Raw genomic sequence first — 13,841 nt, 5'->3', positions numbered from 1 at the left:
CAGCTAGGACCCACCGGACGGCCATTGTATTTGGCGAAAAACATTTCCCCCTGACTGCTGGGACCCACCAGCTACATCTTCGCACGCAAGGAAGTGCATCCGGGGAAAAAACGATTTGCCCCCCTGACTGCTGGGACCCACCAGCTACATCTTCGCATGCAAGGAAGTGCGTCCGGGCAAAAAAAATGATTTGCCCCCCTGACTGCTGGGACCCACCATCTACATCTTCGCACGCAAGGAAGAGCCTGACAGTCAGGACCCACCTGGTCGAAGCGTACGTAGCGTTGTCATTCTGGTTACGAACGTGTACGTACATACTGGTGGATGTAGAGGCGTGCACGTGTCGTAGTAGAGGCTCGCACGTAGCATGTACACATACGTACATCGGCCAGTGTACAAGAAAGAAAATACGGCCACGTACGTACATACGGCGGGGTCTCGAACGCCTACTCGCGCATATGTACAGCCAGGGCTCGTGTACATGGCTGGGTCGGAATGGAGAAACAGCATCGTCGTCATGTTCATGGGGAGCCAACCGGCTGGGTCGGAACGGAATGTGTCGTCGTGTTCCTCGGGAGGGCTTGGACGGAACATGCGATGGAAACGAGGCCTGGCGTACCGCAAAACGGAGGAAACGGCCTTGTGTTCGACCAGCCACGTTCAAAACAGGATCCTATTCATCGGGAGGGGTCTGGCGTACCGCAAGATGGAGGAAACGGACTTATGTTGGACCTCCTACGGTCGAAAAGGAGTCCTCTTGATCGTGAGGGGTGTGGTGTACCGCAAAACGGATGGAACGGACTTGTGTTGGAGCGCTACAGTTGAAACGGGGGTCTTGTTCATCGGGAGGTGTGTGGCGTACCGCAAAACGAGACTCCACGGGATACTGTTCATCTCCACCGCTGACCTCCTCCAGCCTCCACGGGCTATTGTTCATCCACCGTCGACCTCCTCCAGCCTCCACCTGCGACTATTCATCCATGGGCTCATGTTCATCCAGCCTCCACCGTGCGCTACTCCACCGGCTACTGTTCAACCAGCCCTCTCCACGGGCTCCTGTTCAACCACCCCTCCATGGGCTACTGTTCGTCCACCCCTCCATCGTCTACTGTTCATCCAGCCCTCCACGGGGTCGTCCTATTCATCCATCCCTCCACGGGGTCCTGTTCATCCAGCCCCAACCGGCTCAATCGATCGGGGTCCTGTTCATCCAGAGGCAACACCACGGGGTCCTGTTCATCCACCCCCACCGCTCACTGTTCATCCACCCCCCCCCCCCCCCCCCCCCCCCGCAACTCTCACTGTTCATCCAGAGGCAGCATCGATCGTCTTCAGTTAGCAGCAGTAGCGAAGGAATTGCTCGATCGCTCGGGTTCAGTAACGCGTAGCCTGCAGTGCAAATGCTCGGGTTCAGTTAGGCGATGCCTTGCTCTGGTTCATTTAGAGCCCAACACCTCGCACACGCGCGTACGTGTACAAGAGAAGCGCGCATCGCTTGGCCCCTGACCACCCACCGTAACCGGGAACTCCCCGAAATTTTCCTCGCCCTTGTTTCTACCGCGGTTTTTTCAATCATGGACGGCCCAAAGAATATCATGCAGCTGGGTCTCCGGCCTACCCAGGACGAAAAGCCCATTTTCTGTCATGATTTTTTGTCATAGAAGTAGGATCCCACCACATCTATGATGATACCGGGTTTTGTCACAATTATCATCATAGAAGTGTCGTAAGTATGACAGAAAAAAATTCGTTCGGCCCAAAATGTCACGGATGTGTCTTTTTTTTGTTGTGACATGAGGAAAATTATCCTACACATGATCTAGAGCTTGCAGCTGTAGTCCATGCACTCAAAACCTCGCGACATTACCTTCTCGGTAATCGTTGCAAAATCTTCACCAATCAGCAAAGTCTGAAATATATATTCACCCACCAGATTTGAATCTCAGGCAAAGACGTTGGGTCGATTTGATCATAGATTATGACTTAGGAATAACTTACACCCCAGGAAAAGCCAATGTCATGGTTGATGCACTAAGTTGTAAATCTTATTGTAACAACCTGATGTTACAACAAAGTCAACCACTTCTCCATGATTAATTTCGGAAGCTTAACCTTCACAGTGTTCCTCAAGGATTCCTATCCACCTTGGTGGCAAAACCTACCCTTACGGATCAGTTCATCAAAGATCACAAGGTAGATCCGGGAATCTCCCATATCAAGCGAAACATCAAGAAAGGAGTTGCATATTGTTTCTCCATTGATGATGAAGGAGTCGTATACTTCGGAAACCGCTTAGTGGTTCCCAAAGTGCGAAACCTGGGGCGATTGATCCTTAAGGAAGCTCTTGAATCTCCTCTCACCATTCATCCCAGTAGTACTAAGATGTATCAAGACCTACGCCAGAGGTTCTGGTGGACTAGGATGAAGAGAGAAATTGCTCAATATATTGCTAATTGTGATGTCTGTCGTCGTGTTAAAGCAGAGCATCCACGGCCTGCTGGCACCCTTCAACCTTTAGCTATTCCTGAATGGAAATGGGATAAAATTGGTATGGATTTCATCACCAGTTTTCCCAGGACCAAGAGAGGGAATAACGCTATCTTCGTCGTTATCGATCGTCTTTCCAAAGTAGCCCATTTCCTGCATGTTCGCGAGAGTATAACTGCTAGTCAGCTAGCAGATCTGTATATCTCCCGAATAGTGTCTCTCCATGGTGTTCCATTGGAAATTAATTCGGATCGTGGAAGCCTCTCCACCTCTCGGTTTTGGGAAAGTTTCCAAAATGCTATGGGAACTCATCTCTCCTTTAGCACCGCCTTCCACCCACAATCAAGTGCTCAAGTAGAACGCGTCAATCAAATTCTAGAAGATATGCTCTGAGCTTCTGTTATCTCATTCGGAATGGATTGGGGGAAATGCCTTCCATTTTCCAAATTTTCTTATAACAATAGCTATCAATCTAGCTTGGGCAAAGCTCCTTTTGAAGTTCTCTATGGACGAAGGTGTCGAACGCCTCTTAACTAGTCAGAAACCGGGGAAATACAATTCTTTGGCCCGAATATGATCCAGGAAGCAGAAGAGCAAGTTCGCATTGTTCGTGAAAAGTTGAAAACAACCCAATCTTGTCAAAAGAGCCAATATGATCGTAAACATAAGGCCATGGCTTTTGAAGTTGACGAGAAGGCTTACCTTTGGGTTACTCATCTGAAGGGAACCCATCGCTTTGGTATTAAGGCAAATTGGCTCCTCGTTACATTGGACCTTTTCTCAGTCTTGCCAAACGAGGAGAAGTTGCCTACCAATTGGATCTACCTCCACACCTCTCCACAGTCCATGATGTCTTCCACGTTTCTCAACTCAGGCGTTTCTTCTCGGATCCTATCCGTGGAGTGGACCACGAAATGCTTGATCTCCAAGATAATCTCACATATCGAGAATATCCCGTTCATATCCTTGATCAAGCCGAGCGTACCACTCGACGCCATAATATCAAGTTTCTCAAGGTTCAATGGTCACACCATTCCGAGAAAGAAGCCACTTGGGAAAGGGAGGATCGTCTTCGACTTGAGTACCCCACCTTCTTCCCGAAGGATCCTAAATCTCGGGACGAGATTTTTCTGAGTGGGGGTGAGTTGTCACACCCTAGCTAGTTCATGGATTAGAGTGACTGCATCATGTTTACTTTGATCGGAAACTTGGAAATGGGGATGACAGAACCCCAAGCACCCCCTTAATCCAACTATGGTTTACTAAAATCTTTTTCAATGAACCTGAAATGCCCTTCTAAAATGTTCATCATCTTTGCCTTGGTCTAAAACCTCTGACAAAAATGGTGCACAATTTTCTAGGACATCCTAAGGTCACTGGATTAAATCATATGTTATTTGAACTTGGACATTTAAATACTATAAAATATTGTAAATGTCCAAATAATCATAAACTAAAATGTTTACTGTTGGATATATTCTATAGAGTGGGCATGAGCAGTTTCATGATTTTTGAAAGTGCCTAAGTATTTTTAGAAAAGCCACAAACTTGCAGAAAGAAAAGAAAACAAAATAAAAAGAAAACAAACTTACCTGGCCAAACCACTAGCCGGCCCACCTGGCGGCCCAGCACTGTGCTGGCCCGCACCAGCCAGCTGCTTCTTCCCCGCTAGGCAGGCATGGAGGTGAGGCCCGCTGATACGTCTCCAACGTATCTATAATTTTAGATTGTTCCATGCTATTATATTACCCCTTTTGGAAGTTTATGGGCTTCATTTTACACATTTATATCATTTTTGGGACTAACCTACAAACTGGAGGCCCAGCCCGTATTGCTGTATTTTTTGCCTATTTCCGTATTTTGAAGAAAAGGAATATCAAACGGAGTCCAAACGGAATGAAACCTTCGGGAGCGTGATTTTTGGAATGAACGTGATCCAGAGGACTTGGAGTGCAAGTCAAGAAGCAGTCGAGGCCTCCACGAGATAGGCGGGCGCGCCCCCCTGTAGGGTGTGCCCCCCTGTCTCGTGGGCCCCTCGGGCGTCCACCGACCTACTTCTTCCTCCTATATAAGCCTACGTACCCTGAAAACATACAGGGAGCCAAAAAAACACAATTTCTACCGCCGTAACCTTCTGTATCCGCGAGATCTCATCTTGGAGCCTTTGCCGGTACTGTGCCGGAGGGGGAATCAACCATAGAGGGCTTCCACATCAACACCATAGCCCCTCCGATGAGTTGTGAGTAGTTTACCACAGACCTACGGGTCCATAGTTATTATCTAGATGGCTTCTTCTCTCTTTTTGGATCTCAATACAATGTTCACCCCCTCTCTTGTGGAGATTTATTCGATGTAAACTCTTTTTTGCGGTGTGTTTGTCGAGATCCGATGAATTGTGGGTTTATGATCAAGTTTATCTATGAATAATATTTGAATCTTCTCGGAATTATTTTATCTATGATTGAGTTATCTTTGCAAGTCTCTTCGAATTATCAGTTTGGTTTGGCCTACTAGATTGATCTTTCTTGCCATGGGAGAAGTGCTTAGCTTTGGGTTCGATCTTGCGGTGTCCTTACCCAGTGACGGAAAGGGTTGCAAGGCACGTATTGTATTGTTGCCATCGAGGATAACAAGATGGGGTTTATATCATATGCTTGAGTTTATCCCTCTACATCATGTCATCTTGCTTAATGTGTTACTCTGTTCTTATGAACTTAATACTCTAGATGCAGGCAGGAGTCGGTTGATGTGTGGAGTAATAGTAGTAGATGCAGGCAGGAGTCGGTCTACTTGTTGCGGACGTGATGCCTATATACATGATCATGCCTAGATAATCTCATAATTATTCGCTTTTCTATCAATTGCTCGACGGTAATTTGTTCACCCACCGTAGTACTTATGCTATCTTGAGAGAAGCCACTGGTGAAACCTATGGCCCCTGGGTCTATCTCTTATAATATTTGCTTCCAATCTACTTTTATTTGCATCTTTACTTTTTGCATCTACATTATAAAATACCAAAAATATATTTATCTTATCATATTATCTTTATTAGATCTCACTTTCGCAAGTGGTCGTGAAGGGATTACAACCCCTTTATTGCGTTGGTTGCGAGTTCTTTGTTTGTTTATGTAGGTGCGTGGGACTTTTGTGGAGCCTCCTACTGGATTGATACTTGGTTCTCAACAACTGAGGGAAATACTTACGATACTATTGCTGCATCACCCTTTCCTCTTCAAGGAAAACCAACGCAATCTCAAGACGTAGCAAGAAGGACCTTTGGCGCCGTTGTCGGGGAGACTTCCACCAAGTCAAGTCAAGATTCGACCTCCCACCAACATGCGATTTTTGGCGTCGTTGCCGGGGAGGTCTTCGCTCAAGTCAAGACATACCAAGTACCCAACACAAACCCATCTCCCTCGCATTTACATTATTTGCCATTTGCCTCTCTTTTTCCTCTCCCCAACTTCACCCTTGCCGTTTTATTCGCCCTCTCTTTCCTAGTCTCCTCCTCGCTTTTTCGCTTGCCTTTTTCTTTTTGCTTGTGTGTTGGATTACTTGTTGCCATGGCGCAAGATAATACCAAATTGTGTGATTTCTTGAATACCAATAATAATGATTTCCTTAGTACTCCGATTGCTCCTCTTAATGATGTTGAGTCTTGTGAAATCAATACTGCTTTGCTGAATCTTGTTATGAAAGATCAATTTGCCGGCCTTCCTAGTGAAGATGCCGCTACTCATCTAAACAACTTTGTTGATTTGTGTGATATGCAAAAGAAGAAAGATACGGGTAACTATATTGTTAAATTGAAGTTATTTCCGTTTTCACTTAGAGATCGTGCTAAAGTTTGGTTTTCGTCTTTGCCCAAAAATAGTATTGATTCTTGGAACAAGTACAATGATGCTTTTATCTCTAAGTATTTTCCTCCTGCTAAGATTATTACTCTTAGGAACGATATTATGAATTTTAAACAACTTGATCATGAGCATATTGCCCAATCTTGGGAAAGAATGAAATTGATGATTCGCAATTGCCCTACTCATGGTTTGAATTTATGGATGATCATACAAAATTTTTATGCCGGTTTGAACTTTGCTTCTAGAAATCTCTTAGATTCGGCCACGGGAGGCACGTTTATGGAAATCACGTTAGGAGATGCTACAAAACTTCTTGATAATATTATGGGTAATTATTCTCAATGGCACACCGAAAGATCTTCTAGTAAAAAAGTGCATGCTATAGAAGAAATCAATGTTTTGAGTGGAAAGATGGATGAACTTATGAAGTTCTTTGCTACTAAAAATACTCCTCTTGATCCCAATGATATGCCTTTTTCTACTTTTATTAAGAATAATAATGAATCTATGGATGTGAATTTTGTTGTTAGGAATAGTTTTGGAAACAATGCTTATAGAGGAAACTTTAATGCTAGACCGTTCCCTAGTAATTCCTCTAATAATTATGGAAATTCCTAAAATAATTCTTATGGTAATTCTAATAAGATGCCCTCTGATTTTGAGAATAGTGTGAAAGAATTTATGATTTCTCAAAAGAATTTTAATGCTTTGCTTGAAGAAAAATTGCTCGAAGTTGATGATTTGGCTAGGAACGTAGATAGACTTTTGCTTGATGTTGATTCTCTTAAACTTAGGTCTTCTTCTCCTAAGCATGATATCAATGAGTCTCTCAAAGCAATGAGAATTTCCAGTGACGAGTGTGAAAGGATCGATATGGTTGACTAGAGGGGGGGTGAATAGGCAACTAACAATTTTTAAGCTTTTCTTTACCAAATTAAACTTTGCAACTGAATAGGTTGTCTAGATGTGCAACTAGGTGAACAACCTATATGATGCAATAACAACTAGCACACAAGCAAGCAAGGATGTAACAACAAGTAAGCTTGCAAAAGTAAAGGCACGAAATAACCAAGAGTGGAGGCAGTGGAGACGAGGATGTGTTACCGGAGTTCCTTCCTTTTAAGGGGAAGTACGTCTCCGTTAGAGCGGTGTGGAGGCACAATGCTCCCCAAGAAGCCACTAGGGCCACCGTATTCTCCTCACGCCCTCACACAATGCGAGATGCCGTGATTCCACTATTGGTGCCCTTGAAGGCGGCGACCGAACCTTTACACGCAAGGTTGGGGCAATCTCCACAACAATCGGAGGCTCCCAACAACAACACCACGAAGCTTCACCACAATGGAGTATGGCTTCAAGGTGACCTCAACCGTCTAGGGTGCTCAACACCCAAGAGTAACAAGATCCGCAAGGGATAAGTGGGGGAATCAAATTTCTCTTGGTGGAAGTGTAGATCTGGGCCTTCTCAACCAATCCCGAGCAAATCAACAAGTTTGATTGGCTAGGGAGAGAGATCGGGCGAAAATGGAGCTTTGAGCAACAATGGAGCTTTGGGGGAAAGAGGTAGTCAACTAGGAGGAAGAAGACCCCTTTATATAGTGGGGGAACACATCCAACCGTTACCCCACTGAGCAGCCCCGCACAGGGCGGTACTACCGCTAGGGAAGGGCGGTACTACCGCTGAGAGCGGTACTACCGCTCCCTACCTAGCGGTACTACCGCGCTGAAGAGGAAGTCAGGCCACTGGCCCCAGAGCGGTACTACCGCGGGAGTAGAGCGATACTACCGCTCGGAGCGGTACTACCGCTTCTACTGCCGCTTCTAGTGCCACAAAACCCGACACGAGAAAACACCGTCTCGAATCGAGGCGGCAGTAGGCGCGGTACTACAGCCGAAGCCCGCGAGCGGTACTACCGCTCTGCGGAGCGGTACTACCACTTAGAGCGGTACTACCGCTTCGTGGAGCGGTACTACCGCTGGGGGGCTTCGGCGGTACTACCGCTGTAGACCGTGGTACTATCGCTGGCACAGGGCGAAGCAGGTACGGAAGAGAAGTGCAGCTCCAAAGATGCGAAAGGAAGACGACGGGTATGATAAGGATGTGTACGTGTTGATTCCACCCTAGTCTTACCAAAGTGGATCCCCTCTTAATAGTACGGTGACTCCTACAAAACTAGTCCACCAACAACGAAATGCAGGAGCTACACCGTCTTGAATAAAAACACCGAAGGGAGGAAATCATCTCGTGCCAATGGATGATTCTCTGAAAGAACTTAACGCACACGATTAGTCCGCAAAAGCATTGTCATCAATCACCAAAACCACTATGGGATAAATATGCCCTTACAATCTCCCCCTTTTTGGTGGATTGATGACAATACGGGATTTGCATAAACACGATATAGAGTAAGCATACAAACCCCACGGTCCTAACATGTAGATGGGCTCCCCCTAGATGTGTGCTATTTAGATAAGTGCTTTGGACTGCACAGCACACATACTAGGATCAGAGCTCCCCCTACATTTTAGAGACCAACAATCTAAGCATGGTGTATGAGAGCAGCATAGATGATATAACAGGAAAAACACGCAGTTCATAAGCTAGATAGACATAGATACTGATACTGGAAGGGTAAGGTAGCATATGTCTCACACCATATGACTCGTACTTAAGTCTCACTAGAACTTAGGTCTCACAGACAAACCAACCAAAGCAGATGCGAGGAAAACACGAACAAGACAAGACACACGAAAGAGACGAAAGACACAACTCGCAAATCCCTAAGCTCTCTCCCCCTTTGGCATCGAGACACCAAAAAGGAGAGGGAGTGCTGCTACGGCCCCAGGTGAGAGCAAATGAGGGACACACGCATCAGAGCCCAGCGGAATCATCGGCACCACCTTCGTCAGTGTGGAAGTGCTCGGCCTCAGAATCGGTCCGCGAGCAGTGCTGCTGAATCCACTCCTCCTCCTCAGTAAGCTGGTCCTCAGATCCACTCTTGACTGTAGCACCCAACTGACGCATGAGCTCCTTGTGACGACCTCGAGCCTTCTTCTCAGCCACATGAGTCATGTACTGACCGTGAGCCTCCATGCAGAACAGCTTCTTCATCTTAGACTTGAGCTTCTTAGCCCAAGAAGGCTCTGCCTCAGAAGGCAAGTAGTCATCATCTTCATCCTCAGCCTCAGCCCCAAACTCCTCCTCAGTCTCCATGGCAGCAGCAGATGAAGGAACTCCAGTCCTAGGGGCCTGAGTGCCCCAGTTATCCTTCTTCCTCAGACGCTTGACATCGTGAGAAACCAAGTCTCCAATCTCCAGCACCACCTTGGGATAGACACGATCCCAGGCCTTCTCAATGAGCAGCATAATGAACGGACCATAAATCGGGCACTTGCGCTCGGAGATAGCAGAAACCAGCTCAGACCACATAACATGAGAGATATCCAAGGACTCTCCGGTGCTCTGCCCCTTCTCCCGCTGACAGAAGAGAAGCATGTCCACGAGATAAGAGTGAACCTGGTCCAGATTCCCGATGCGAGGGAAAAGAGTTTCTCTGAAGATACGGTGAAGAATGTCCAGATAGGCAGGCAGCTCATAGGTCTCCTTCTTCGTCTCATGGTTGATCCTCAGAGTGCAGTAGGGCCACAGAGCTTGCTTGTGAGTGGCATTGGCTCGACGGTGGGGGCGAAAGCCGACAGCAGACTCAAGTCCAAGATCTTCCACCCCAATCAACTGCATGAAAGCTTTCCACTTGACTGACAGCAACTTGCCATTTGTCATCCAAGTCAGAGTCCTGTCCTCATCGGTCCCAAGGTGAACCGTGGCATAGAATTGGGCCACAATATCAGCATCATAGTCCTTGTTGAATTGCATGATCCCGAGAATGTTCAGCTGAGTGCACATCTGAAGAGCTTCACCAAAGTAGTCAGGATCATTCTCCATATGCTCGGTGTCGATGGAGTGCACGTTGACATAGAGATTCTTCTTGGCTTTGAGGACATCAAAATAGATGGCAAACTGGAACCTGTTCCAGAACGGACGGTTGACCAAAGTGGGATCTTGATCTACCTCATACGGGTTGCGGCGGCGCCTTGCCCAGAACTCCTTGGGCGGCATTTCTGGCACGGTTTTGCTTTGCTTTGGCTTGACCCCAGGCTTCTTCTGCAGTTGGGGAGGAGGTGGAGCACTAGAAGATCCTCCGGCAGGCTCAGTGGTGCGGTAGCGCTTGGACGAAGCACGACCGGGGTTGACACGACGAGCCTGATGCTCAGGAACCTCATCACCTGGAACCACACACACACAAAACACGCAAACAACCAGAAAGAACGAGCATAAGCCACAAACACGAACAAAGAGGATCACTGAGAGGTAGGAGTATGATGGAATCTGGTAGAGGGCGGTAGTACCGTGACCCTTGAGCGGTAGTACCGCTCCAAGCGGTAGTACCGCTCAAGAGAGCGCTAGTACCGCTCACAGCGGTAGTACCGCTCGGGGAGAGCGGTAGTACCGCTCGAGGCGGGGAAACAACAGTTTCCTACTACCGTGGTAAGATCTGGTACTTCCGTCCTACCAAATTCAAAAATACTCCAACCAAACACTAATCCAAACTGCCTAGAAGCATTCTCCATCCTACTCAAGCCTAGATTTGGCCAAAAATCTAAGGATGCAACCGCTACTGCCCCTAAGATGCTAGATTGGAAACCTAGACAAAAAGAACAAGAGAACGGGGGCAATACCGGCATCCATGGCAAGAGGACAAGGTGGGGATCGTCTCCACCGAAGGGAATGGAGAGGGACGGCCCGGAGAGGGAGATCCGCCGGAGCCCTCCCGCGGCGCCGGTTGCTGCAGAGAGAGAGGAACAGGAGAGGGGGCGTGCGAATGGGTATGGGGGAGAAGAAACTCCCCCTGCCCCGATATAACCCCCACCCGCGCCTCTCAGCGGTAGTACCGCGCTGGAGGGCGGTAGTACCGCTTGGAGCGGTAGTACCGCTCGCCAGCGGCGGTAGTACCGCCAGCAACCAAAAAAAATGCTTCTAGGCAAACAAAAAAATGCAAACACACCGAGAAGAACGGGAAGGCAAAGACAAGAGAAAGACCAAACAAGGCAACACACTCGAAACCAGGAACCGGAACCCACTCCTTCAACGCAAACAACAAAAAGAGAGCGAGCTCAGGCCTCTCTCAAGAGAGGGCGGTGGCCGGAGCCACCTATGTTTGAGTCAATTGGTATGGCACCGCGAAGAATTATCCTTGGGCCCATGACCAAAACTCGTCTTTGAAGCACAAGTACCATCAAAAATGGCTAATGTGAAAGAGTTGATCGTTTTATGCATAATGGGGGGAGGGAGAGTTCATTGAGAGAACAACACTCCCCCTATGTCCATGCCTACACCTAAACTAGACAACAAATTGAGTGTGGTGGGGGGTGCACGGGTTCAAGTCACATTGCTCAAATCAATGATATTTAGCTCATGCCTTAACTCGCGAAATCTTGCTTCATCCAAGGGCTTCGTGAAAATATCTGCAAGGTTATCATGAGTGTTGACATACTTGAGCTCGATCTCCCCTCGCCTAATGTGATCCCGGATGAAGTGATACCGAATCTCAATGTGCTTCGTCTTGAAGTGTTGCACCGGGTTGAGAGAAATCTTGATGGCACTTTCATTATCACACCAAAGAGGCACTTTGTCACAAATGACACCGTACTCCTTTAAAGTTTGCCTCATCCATAGGAGTTGAGCACAACAACTACCGGCCGCCACATACTCCGCTTCGGTGGACGAGAGAGACACACAACTTTGCTTCTTGGAAGACCAACTTACCAAAGAGCAACCAAGAAATTGGCATCCTCCGGAAGTGGACTTCCTATCCACTTTGTCTCCCGCCCAATCGGAATCCGTGAAGCCTTCAAGCTTGAAGTTTGCTCCTCTTGGGTACCATAAGCCAAAGTTTGAGGTATGAGCCAAATATCGAAAGATTCGCTTGACCGCCACAAAGTGACTTTCCTTTGGTGCGGCTTGAAAACGTGCACACATCCCCACACTCAACATGATATCCGGTCTAGATGCACAAAGGTAAAGCAAGGAGCCAATCATGGAGCGATATACCTTTTGATCCACCGCTTTACCATTGGGATCGATGTCAAGTTGGCACTTGGTAGGCATTGGTGTAGTAGCCGGTTTGACGTCACTTAGCTTGAATCTTTTAAGCATGTCTTGAGTGTATTTGGCTTGGTTGATGAAGGTTCCTTCTCTTCTTTGTTTGATGTCAAAACCAAGGAAGAACTTCAACTCTCCCATCGAAGACATCTTGAACTTGGAGGTCATGAGAGCGGCAAATTCCTCATTGAAAGCTTTGTTAGGAGAACCAAAGATAATGTCATCAACATATAGTTGGCATACAAACAACTCCCCTTTGACCTTCTTAGTAAAAAGAGTGGGATCGATTTGTCCTACTTCAAATCCACGATCTTGTAGCAACTCGGTAAGGTGGTCATACCACGCACGTGGGGCTTGTTTAAGGCCATAGAGTGCCTTATCGAGTTGATACACATGATCCGGGAAGTAGGGGTCCTCGAACCCGGGGGGTTGCTTGACATAGACCAACTCATTAATGGGACCATTAAGAAAAGCACTTTTCACATCCATTTGTTGCAACTTAAAGTTGTGATGGGAAGCATATGCAATCAACAAACGAATGGATTCAAGACGAGCAACGGGAGCAAAGGTTTCACCGTAGTCGATACCCTCGACTTGGGAGTAGCCTTGTGCTACCAATCTTGCCTTGTTGCGAATGATGTTCCCATGAGCATCTTGCTTGTTCTTGAAGATCCACTTTGTTCCAATGACGTTGTGGTTCCCCGATGGCCTTGGCACCAATCTCCAAACTTTGTTGTACTCGAAGTTGTTGAGTTCTTCATGCATGGCATTGAGCCAATCCGAGTCTTCGAGCGCCTCATAGACCTTTTGGGGTTCAACACAAGAGACAAACGCGTGATGTTCACAATAGTTTGCTAATTGTCTACGAGTGCTTACCCCCTTTCTTAGGCTTCCAAATACATTTTCCATGAGATGGCCTTGAGTGGTGAGCTTGGAAGCAATCTTCGCGGCACGACGCTCTAATTCCTCCTCGGATGTGGAGGGGAGGGTTGACTTGATCATCTTGAGCGCCGTCTTGAGCTTTTGAGCTTTGCTCTTGATCTTGAACTTGCTCGAGGGGGAGAACTTGACCTTGGGCATCATTTAGAGGTTCACCACCATCTTGAGGTTGATCTTGCCCTTGGTCTTGTTCACAAGGTTGAGGGCCTTCACTTTGTTCTTCGGAAGCGTGTGGGTCTTGATGAGGTGATGGCTCTACTTGAGTAGAGCATTGTCCTTCTCCTTCGGCCACAAGGGGTTCCTCAATGGGTAGGATTTGACCAATACCCATTCTTCTTATGGCTTGGGGAGGAATTTCATCACCTACATCACAAGTACCACTTTGCTCCACTTGG

The sequence above is a fragment of the Triticum aestivum genome, chromosome 3B (genome assembly GCF_018294505.1).
Source record: "Triticum aestivum cultivar Chinese Spring chromosome 3B, IWGSC CS RefSeq v2.1, whole genome shotgun sequence".
Classification (NCBI taxonomy): Eukaryota; Viridiplantae; Streptophyta; class Magnoliopsida; order Poales; family Poaceae; genus Triticum; species Triticum aestivum.
This window is presented reverse-complemented; position numbering follows the sequence as displayed.